Raw genomic sequence first — 12,260 nt, 5'->3', positions numbered from 1 at the left:
ATTGATATTAGTATAACAATAATTTATTAACTTAAGTCTGACAAAGAAGGATAATATTCAATATTTTTATTTTTTACATGTATATACAATCTGACAATGTCATAACATCGATTAGAAGAGTAAGCTATTAAATTTTTAAAATTTTTAAACTATTAGCGATAAAAATTTTCATTGTTAAAAAAGATTTTAGCGATGGAAAATTCTTTTTCCATCGTTAATAGTCTAGTTTTTAAAATTTTTATTTTTTTATTTTTTAAATATTAGTGATGAAAGATATACATTATAAATAACCAATGATTTTACGATAGTAATTCGATTTATCATCATAAATAGTTGATTATTTACGATGAATATATTTCATCACCAATTATCTTTTATTTTTAAATTTTTAAAACATGATTATTTGTGACAAAAATAATTTTTCATCATAAATAATTAAGTATTTATGACATAAAATTTTTGTCGCTAATAATCTGTAGTTTGTGAATTTTTAAAATTTATTGATATTTTTTATATATTAATGATAAAAAATTTTCATCATAAATAGGTGAGTATTGATGATGAAAAATAATTTTTCATCATAAATAATCATATTTTTGTGATATAATATTTTAGTCGCTAATAATCTGTGACTTTTGAATTTTTAATATATTTAAATTTTTTTATATATTGGTGATGAAAAATTTTTATCATAAATAATTTACTAGTTACGATGAAAATATATTTTTTTGTCATCAATACTCCCATATTTGCGATGTAATCGCTTCGTCACAAATAATCAAAGATTAAGGATGAAAAAGATTCATCATAAATAATTAATATTTATGATAAAAAATAAATTTTCATCATAAATACTAAGATTATTTATGATGAAGATATTTTCATCATAAATATTTGAAAATATTAAATTAAAATAAATATTTTATTATTTATAATGATTATTTTTATCATAAGTAACTAGTATTTATGATGATATTTTTTTCATTGTAAGGACTAAGATTATTTATGATGAAAATATTTTTATTATAAATATTTAAAAATATTAAATTAAAAATAAATATTTTATTATTTATGATGATTATTTTCATCGTAAATAACTAGTAGTTATGATGAAAAAAAATTTTCATCATAAATATGGAGCTATTTATGATGAAAAATTATTTATATCATAAATATTTAATTATTAATGATGAAAATTATTTTTTATCATTAATATAGTTATTTGCGATGAAAATATTTTCATCGTAAATAAATTCATCGTAAAAATTTGCTTTTCTTGTAGTGTATAATTACTTGATGTGATGATAGGACAACGAGCCCAGTTGGTTGCATAGCTGCTGATCTCGAAGAAGCTCTACGACCGTATCGCGGATGACATCTAGGAGGCTCTAAGATCGCTGGCTCAAAAACCTCTACATGACCTCCTCCATGTGTGCATCGCTCCAAGTCTGGGATGTCGAGGCTTGTGAGGATGCCGAAGGATATCGAGCTGATAGAGGATCGAAGCTGTGACTGAATTCTATGATCCAGCTCCCACTCACCCTCCTAGTGGTGTTGAACCATCCCTCAAGATCAAAGGGGGGTTGAGAAGATGGGTCATCATCGTACCTCTCAGCAACATACTCCGCATAACGCATCTGCACAGTTTAAAAATATTTTAGTTCTAATATAAAAATTAGATCTTGTAACAACTTAATTAGTAAATAAAATTTAAAGTTCTTACCATGATCTATCGTGATGTAAAATCTAAATAGTCATCAGTCCTCCTTGACTGGTGTGTGACCTCCCACAACTGCAGATGGTCTTGTGGATGATCTAGCTACCATGTCTACAACAAGCAAATAATAAAATTAAACTAATTAAAGCATGTATATAAGAGTTTTTATAGTTTTAGTGAAGAGTTTTAGTATAGATTTCTTACCAGTCTGTCGATCACAACATATATGCCGATTGAGCCATCCGTGTGTCTGATCGGATCCTGCTGGATGGTCTGATTCTGTCGAGCACTCTCCGCCTACCAGAGTACTCCCGCTGCTCCACTGGTTGCAGAGGGCCTGCCATATGTCCACCCACATCTAATGATTCGTGAAGGATCTCCAGTTCGATGGTGATTGGGAATCGGTGTGCTGGATGGTGGACTATTTGAGGCTGTAAAGGCTATCTTGAAACCTCCGTGTGGTGACCTTTTTGAAGGTCCGACGGTCAGCCTCCTCATCTTAGGGAGTCTCAAATCGATAGTACTCTTGTAAGATAAAAGCAAGCATATATTATTATGTAATTAAAATATCAACGTATCAAGAAATTAGAAATTAAACTAGTTTTGACTTACTAGAAATATCTTCCAGGCTGCATCACGAGCTCCGGACAGCCAACTCGAGAACTCATTCACCAGTTTTGACATCAATCAACATATGATCCTGATAACGACACGAGATGTAGAAAGCTCTCTGAATGTACTGCAAAATTAATTTCGAAAAATAAATGTTAACTCTAAAATTACTAAATTCTATACATATTAATTGAGCATATAGTACTTACGAATGGCTCTAGATATGGATGATCTCTCCATCCTCCGATCGAATCGGAGGTGCTATGAGCTGGATGGGTCCTCGATCATGATGCTGTGTCTGAGAGCCGGTGGTCGCTACTGCATGCAACTGTGGGGTCATTGATGACCCCCTATCCTCCGAACCTGAGTGCAAAACATCTAATACAAAGAATATTATATTAGTTAACAAATGATAAAATAACATAAATAAAAATATATAAATTCAGTGTTAGAGCTTACTACTCGATGAGAGAGGTGCAAAACTATGCAAGCTGGCCACATGATCACTCTCTCCTCAAGAGCTCTATCCTTGACTGGCATGGCTCCGACCTCTGGAAGATATGATGTATGCTCTTTAAAAATAAAAATAAATAAATTTATCAAATTAATTATACAATTATGGATGGCAATGTAAGATTTAAAATGATGCAAGACAAGTAATTAAAATGATCCAAGAATTATATACTTAGTACTACTCATCAGCCTCTTCAGATGTTTGGTATCCTTCAAAATCTTCTTCCGATTCTTCCTCTTCTTCTACCTTTTCTTCCTCTTCTTCCACCTCTTCCTCTTCTTCTCTTTCTTGGGAAAGATTGTCTTTTAAAATAATCTCAGTTGGATCTACCTCCTTATGTTGGTTATTTTCACGTAAGAAAATTTTTGGAGCATCTAATTCTACATCATCGAATGATTGATGAACTCCTACTATCTTATCCTCTTGAAAGCATTCTGGCAATTGAGACTTTTTTTCTTCTTCAAGTGCATAATGAATAACTTGAGACTTAATTTTGCATACAGCCCATCAATTTTTCTTTTCTCTTTCTTTTTATGGAAAATAAGTATAATACACTTGAGCAGCTTGTATAGCTAGTACAATTGGCTCGTTGACATAAGGCTTTGCAGCTAGTACAAATGGCTCGTTGACATAAGCTTTTGATCCATGTTTGATTTTAATAAGCTCGTACTGTGGATCAACCTTCATACTATTGTCGATATCGAACCATTGGCATTTAAATAAAATGACATTATTACCTTCAATATAACACATCTTAATCACTTCTTCGAGGATTCTATAGTAGTCACTCTTCGTCTTATCTTCCCACCAGCTGTCTTTTATACACACCATTGTTTATTGTGCTTTTATAATTTCTATATTGCTGGATGTGAAATTTGAAATCATTTACGCTACAGTCACTATAGCATGTCACGTATTTTTCTGGCCCGTAACCTAATGGTCTCAGCTTCGTTGGTATAAACTCGCTCCCTTAAATGAATTGGCTCGGGGCTGCGAGCTGGGGGTGGTGGGGTCGGGGCGAGGGCAGTAGGGCCAGGATGAGGGCTCGAGGGCCGACGGAGTCGGGCCACAGACTGGGGGTGATGAGGCCGAGGGCAGCAGGGTCGAGGTGGGGCCGTGGGCCGTGAGGGGCGGTCGGGCAAGGGCGGGGCCGCGGGGCCTCGAGGGGTGGTGGGCTGGGGGCGGTAGGGTCGATGGGGTGGGGCTATGGGGGGCGGTGGGGCAGGGGCCGTGGGGCTGGTGAGGTCAGCTTCGGATCGGGCCGGTGCGGGGATGGGGCCGGCGGGGTCGCAGTAGTCGCAGGACGCCAAAGAGGGGGGTTGGGGGGTGGGAACGAGAGAGGATAAGCGGAGAGGGAGATATTTTTTGATTTTATAAAAGATGGACTATTAATGACGACAAACTTGCCGTTGCTAATACCATCGATGACGGTATTAGTGATAGAAATTTTTCATCACCAAAAATAAAAATCCATCGTTAATACTTTTATAAGATTTTTAAAATAATTTTTTTCAAAATTATTTACGATGGCATGACTTCCGTCGCTAATATCATCACTAATAAATTAGCCATCACTAATACAGTCACTAACTCCATCACTAATAATTAAAAATACTTTTTATTACCGATGGAATCAGCCATCACCAAAAAAGTTTTTGGTCGCTAATAGCTTTATTAGCGACGACAACATTACCGTTGCTAATAACCTCTCTACACCTTCATAAATGTCTGAATATAGTATAATTTTAGAATTTAAAGTTCATCTTCACCATTTATAATCTAAATAATTATCGTTAGAGTATCGTCACAAAAAATCATCTCGATCTGATAATATTAATTATATCAATCAATAAAATTTGATTTTGACGGTCACGAACGATTGTATGATGATCTGATAGATAGAGACCATCGATAAATCCGAAAACTTATAACGATAATCTCAATGATATTTGTAGCATACCATCAAAATTTTAATTCAATCAGACATCATTATCATGATCAATTTAGTACGAAATTATTTTGATCGTTAAATAAAAAATAAGTGATCAAAAAGCTAAACAACATCCTATTAAGATAATTTTTTAGATAAATGATCTTTACTACTACTTTAATCATTTATACGACGATGATCATAAAATCTAAACTGTACATATATGAATCAACTAAGTTAAGTAGATCTTATAAAAGCACAAGTATAATTACTTAAGTATTTTACGAATGAGTATCAAGAGACATTATTAGCAAGGATCATTTATCTAAAAATGACTTTATAATCGGATGCTGTTTGGTCTTTTGATCACTCATTTTTTATTTAACAATCCAATTCATTTCGTGCTAAATTGATAATGATAATGATGTTCGATTGAAATAAAATTTTGATAGTATACTATAAATATCACCAAAATTATCATTATAAATTTTTAAATCTATCGATTGTCTCTATCTATCAGATCATCATGCGGTCATTCGTGATCATCGAAATTAAATTTTATTAATCGACATAACTAGGACTATCGGATCGAGGTGATTTTTTGTGATGATACTCTAACAATAATTATTTAGATAATGAATGATAAAAATAGACTTTAAATTTAAAAATTATATCATATTCAAAAAAAATAAAAAAAATTATATTCTACATTGAGTATTAATGATGATAATTATCGCTAATACTCTTCCTGCTGTTGCTAATAATTTTAATAATAATAATATTTTTTTTTTATTTTTTTACAATGACGAATACTATCGCTAATAGTGTCGTAGCTAATGATTATTAGAAAAAATAATTATCATTGCTAATACTCTTTTCATCGTCACTACTAATTTTAATCAATAAAAAAAAATTTATTTTTTATGTCGATAAATGTTGTCACTAATAGTACTGTCGTTAATGATTATTAGAGATGGTAATTATCATCATTAATATTTTTTTCATCATCTTTAATAATTTTAATAAATAATTTTTTTTGTGATAACAAATGCCATCTCTAATAGTACCATCACTAATACCATTTATGCCATCGTAAAATTAATATTAGCGACGGTGGAAATATCATCTCTAATAGCCATCGATAAAATAATTATTAACGACGGAATCATTACCGTCGGTAATACCATCGCTAATAGATATATTAGTGACGGTAAAAATATCATCGCTAATGGCAGTCGCTAATACCTTAATTTTTTATAGTGATATCTATGTTTCTATTTCATTGAAGATTCGAAACCATAGATCCTTCTGCAACTATTTTGTAGGTGATTGTATAGACATCACCTTGCTTATTGATAGTTGAATGAGAAATGATATGTGCTATCCTCTTTTTTTTAGCAGTATCTCGAGAATGATTATTACGATTGTTTATTTTTTTAGATCTTCTCTCGACAATAATGTTCATTCTCCTTGCTCTATTTTGTCTAAAAATTTGAGAATGTTCCATTATGTATTCTAACTAACAAATGATAAAGTACATGCCAGAAAAAGAGTGAAAATAAAAAAATTGAATAATCAAATATTATAGCAATAATAAATATTTGATATAGAAAGAATAATGTATAAAAAAAATTAGAATAAATAACTAAGCATTATGAATATAAATATACGACAGTGTATTTGCACTATACTTGAAATAGAGCAACGCACAAAATGCTGGACTTCGAATCTCCACAACAACCTAATAAAAGAATTTCAAGTAGTTGATATTAAGATATATTCTATTATAAAATCATATATAAAAAGAATAAAAAAGCATCAAATAAAACACCATTAGACAATACAAACTCAAAATACTTGAAGAACCTTATAACTATAGAAAAATTTCTTTAGTTTTTGTATGATTCAGAAGAACTAATGACTTTTCAGGGGCCACCCATATAGCAAAGGAGCTATATGTAATCTATATCAATTATTCAAATATAGCTTATATTATGAATATTGTATATTCAGCTTAATTTTATAATTAAATTATGTAGATATTTCTTTAGAATATTCATTTTCCAGCATCTTCTAAATACGAACAATAAAAATAGCTATAAATGGAGGTCTTTCTTTTTTTTAATTCCATTTCTTATTATCTTAAAATATATTTTAATGATGATTAACACAGCATAAATAAGAAGAAGGAACTCAAAACTATACACAACATAGAATATCTAATAAAAAAAAATACACTTTATATTATAGCCCATCCTTCATTCTACATGATTATATAAACATATTACAATATACTACCACCAGTCCAAAACATGTATTACAACATGATAAATCAACATAACAAAATTTGAAAGATGGATCAATATACATAAGACCTAAAAGACACCCTAATAGTAAATACTAAATCGAGTTTTTCCTGATAGATGATTCAGCATTCGGACGAAACATTCTTCTATATCTAGCGACCTCCTCCTGTAAAGCATTATATTTTGCTTCAAGTTGCCTATAGCTCTCCATCGCTAAATTGTAATGATATTGCAGGTTCTTATACTGTACCTACAAACCATCATGAGCTCTATTACCAACCTCATACAGATATTTGTAATATTTTTTATCCAGATAATTTATATCTTTGACTTCAAAATAAAAATGATACTTCAACTCATTTAGAGCAAACTTAGCAACTATTTGCTCAGACTCAATCTATGTACAGATCGTTCATCCTCCTATTTTGAAGTATTCAAATGGCTCATCTTTTGGTTCCTGTCCATGCTCAAAGATAATATAGACATAGGCCCTGAATAAGTGGTCATCACGTAAATCTAAACTATATATAAGTGGCAATATGCCTAATTTCATTGTGATTTCCTCTAGTATTTTTTTGGACAAAGTTTTACTAAATCCATATCTGTAATTAAAAAAATATATCAGAATTAGCAATCCAAAAAAAGTAGCAAATTTTTTTTGGTAATTATACATTTTTTTTGGACCGAAAACATATATACATAATTTTTTAAATATGACCAAAAAATAGCAATCATGTGCACGAATTCTAAAAACATTCATTAATTATAGATGCTCACCATATAGCTGAAAAATATCCTTTTAATAAATCTATCCTAATCAAAATATATAGTTGGAATAATAGAAAATTGAATAATAGATAAAAGATGTATAGTTTCTTTATTCCATAAATATCATGATTAGTTAAAAGGACATAAAAATTATTGATCAAAAATTACTATATGACAAATTTATTTTTGAAAAAAACAACCTTGAACAAAATGAATAAAAATCCCATGCTTCATGAAAAAAATCAAATAATAAAGAATAGAAAAAATTTTATTTAAACAAAAGAAAAAAATAATAACAGTTTAGTTATAAATGTGAGGAACCAATCTATATTCTTCTCCCTTAAAATTAGAATAAACTTGCAATATATTTATTTAAAAAAAAAGTTAGTTGACTCATACTAAAAATTATAGGACTATCTATATACAATCACTCCAAATAATTTTTTTTGTACTAACATTTTCATAAAATTTTTATCAATCCTATTAAATTTTCATGACTCCTGTTGCCACCACCCCTGTCAAAACCTTCATCCACCACCACCTCTATTTTTTTAAAATTTATTAACTCTATTTTAAAGTTTTTTTGGGCCAAAATATGTACCTAAAAAATGGGGGGGATTTCTGCAAAATAGCCATCCCCCTCTCTTTTTTTTCATCCCCCACTTTTTTCAGTTTTTTAAATTTTTTTTTGGACCAGAAATATAGACTTAAGAAATTAGAAGATTTTTATGCAAAATGTCAGCCCCCTCCTTTTTTTTTTCCTCTTTTGCCTCCCTCATTTTTTGGTCCCCCCCCACCCCCACCCCCTTCACCGTGGCCTCTTCTAGAATCTTCTCCACCCAACCCCCCCCTCCTTGCAAACTCTCCTCCCTCTCCATCGAAATCCCTCCTCCCTTCTCCTCATCTCTCCTCCCTCCTCTCTTCTCCCTTCTGTCAATCTCTCCTCACTCTCAACCCAAATTCATCTCTCCTGTCTCCTCCCAATATTTCTTCCCTTTTCATCGAAACCACCTCCTCCCTCCTCCCTCTCCACCAAAACCACCTCCTCCCTCTGGCCCCCTCTCTCTCTGATCTCTCTTCACTCTAGCAATCCACTCCAGCGATCCACTCCCCTCTCTTTTCTATCTCTCGTCACTTGGACGCTCCACTCTTTTCTTAGATCCGATGAAGATAGGCAGCGGATCTATGTTTTCTCCTTTCCTCCTAGATCTTCGTACCCACAATAGAACCAACACTTCTGACGGCTTTCTTTCATGAAAAGCTCTCTCTCATCTCAAATCGATAAGTTTTTTTCTGATTTTTTTTAGTTTTTCATTTTTTTCCTTCTTTTTTGACTGTTCCTTTCTAATTTGTCTCCATGTTTCACTTTTTTCCTTTAATCCTCCAACCTTGCTCATTCTCTTGGATCTTTGTACCCACAATGGAACCGATCATCTCTGGCAACTCATGAAAAGGTTTATCTCGTCTTAAATAGGTAAGTTTTTTTTGTTTTGGCTTTTCTTTTTTTTCCTTCTTTTTCGATTGCTCCCTTCTAATTTTCTTTCATGTTTCACATTCTTCCTTCTAGTCTCCCACTTCTTCTTTTTTGGCTGTTGTTTTATTTTTTCTTTTTTTTCATCTCCTTCTTCTCTCATCCTAACCTTAATTCCATCCTAACCCATCCCGACGTAACGCCAGTTTTGGCTTCGGAGCCGGATCCACTTCCGAACCACCCTGAAATCGCACCTATGGTTTTCTTCTAGCTAAGTGCTTTTCTATTTTTTCTGATCCAACCCTCGTCGAACCTCCTCTTCACTGGCGGCCAGCCCTTTCTTCCCCTCAAACCCTAGCTACTAGTTATCTAAAAAAAAAAAAAAACACACGACCCAGCCCATCTTTGGCTTAGCCCGTATTATTGGGCCTTATCTCACCCTAGGCCTTAGTCTAAACTTGATCCAAGATTTGGCCCAAAGCAGTGGACCAAGTACTAGCCCATGATGTGGCCCAAACTATGGCCCAACCCAGGTCCTTTAATCCTAGCCCCATCCATCCCAACCTTAGCCCAGTTCATTGGGGCCGTCCCACTCTTAGGCCTCAATCTAGACTCGATCCAGAATCCGACCCAAAGACTGGATCGGATGCCGGCCCATGAACAACCCATTCACTGTACCCACTAACCGACCGTTGCGGATTCGGATCTGATCCTTTCTTAGACTCGTTAACCCATTAACGATTTTTTTTGCGTTCACCCTGCTGTCACTCATCAACAATCGTCACTTTTTTTCTCTCTCTCTCTCTCTCAGGTGGATAGTGAGGAAGGCTGCCACTGCATGGCAGCAATCCTCTATCCATCCCTTCTTTCATTTTTCATCCGGATATTGAGCAGGACCGTCATAACATGGCAGCAAGCTTTTGTCTCTTTCCTCCCTCGCATGATGTTTTAAATGATCAGACATTAAGCAGGACTGCTACAACATGACAGCAAGCCTCTGTCTCTTTCCTCCCTCACATGATGTTTTAAATGGGGAGTGGAAGGCTACCAAAATGTAGGCAGCAACCCTTCTGCATTCTTCATAAGAAACACAATTCTGTTTCTTAATAAGGAACACAATACTGATACTATAACAAAAAAGCTTCAAAGCAAACTAATAAGTGAATAAAAATTAAAAAGAATCTTCAAAATCACCTTCTGTAGCTTGCTTTCCTCGATTCAAGCTCTTTGATTCTTCTGATCATCGTGAAAACTAACCAAAAAAATAGAAGAAAAATCAATCAGAACCCCCCCAAAAAAAAATAAACAAACAAATCTCACCTTCTCTATTCAGTCGTCCTTCATGTTTGAATGGGCCTCTGAACCTTTCCACATATATATAACCTTCAGCAAGAAAATGGGCAATATGACAATCCATGCTTGCCATCGATATCTTCTGATTTTTTACCCAAAAACCTTCTCTCTCTAATTAAAGCCTCTGTGATTTATTTTTTTAACCCTTAATATCCTAATCAAAAGCTAAGTCATGCCAATGTTATGTCTCTTCCAAATCCTTGTATCCTTTCATTTTTTTTTTTCTTTATGATAGGTTGGCTACGAATCTGGCTCAAGCGTACAGTCGAATCGAAGAAAGAGATGCGAAGATCTTATTTTTTCTCCACTCCCTCTCTCAGCGATATCGCATCGTACATTCTCCTCTCCCGCAAGTCTTCTGTTTGACCTCGCTACTTCCTTCCTCCCTCTCTCCTGACTTCTCCGTCAAATCGTCTGTGAAGCTCAACACACAAAGTACATAATAAAAAGGGGTTCAGAAGCTAGGGTGTTGACACATGTGCCTTCTAGAAGGCAACACGTGGCATGCTAGGAAGCTCTAAACTTCTCTTTCATGTATTGTATAGATTTTAAACATCATAATTTTTTATATATTTTATTAATAAAAAGAGGAAGAGCTTTGTTTTCTCAATGACTTCTCAAAAAAAAGATAGAAGAAACATAAACTTTATGAACAAATCTATTTTAATAAAAGAAAGACATAATGTAGTACCTTGAGAGCAAATTTTAAATTATTTTTTTTTGGTTGGGAGGGAGATGTTAGTTTCTTTTTCAGACTCCTTCATAGGGATGGCAAAATCGATCTGACTCGATGGATATGTACCCTATCCAAACCCGATCAAATCCAAAAAATAGAGTTTGACCGGATTTAGGTAAAATCTGAAAACTGTAGCACGGATATGGATAGGATATGGGTAGTATTGTTTTCTACTCAAATCCAAATTTGAACTCAATCCAAACCTACGGATATGGGTAATACCCGAACTCATATATGAATATATATGTTTATAATTTTATTTTGATAATTTTATTTTGGTTGATAATATGTACAATATTATTTTGGTTATTTATATGTTCTATGTTGAATTGTAATTCTATTTCTACGTTTGATTTCTATAAATCTGGACTTATAAATTATATTCTATATTGAATTGATAATTTTGTTTTGATTGATAATATACATAAAATTATTTTGGTTATTTATTTTTTTTGGATATGGGATAGGTATGGGATGGGTATGGGTTGGGTATGGAGAAATAGGTTATCCGTGGGTATCTCCGAATCCATTGGATATGGGAATGTGTATCTTTTTTTTTATTCGATCGGATATCGGGTAGGATTTGAATAAAAGATATTAAGTTCGGATTTGAGAATGAGTATTACAATATTTGATCCAAATTCTACCCATTACCATCTCTACTCCTTCATTATCCCTATAAAAATATTCATTACAATCCACGGTGCTAAAGTAACTTAAAGAATTTGTGCAATCGATGAGCTAGAAATTTTGTTTGCTATGTATCACCAAGTATCTGTCCTGCCCTTCTTAATTTCAAATACTGAGATATAATATATAAAATAATTATTGTAAAAACATCAAAGCAAAAGCG

The sequence above is a fragment of the Elaeis guineensis genome, chromosome 13 (assembly GCF_000442705.2).
Source record: "Elaeis guineensis isolate ETL-2024a chromosome 13, EG11, whole genome shotgun sequence".
In the NCBI taxonomy this organism is placed as follows: domain Eukaryota; kingdom Viridiplantae; phylum Streptophyta; class Magnoliopsida; order Arecales; family Arecaceae; genus Elaeis; species Elaeis guineensis.
Note: the sequence above shows the minus strand (reverse complement) of the source record.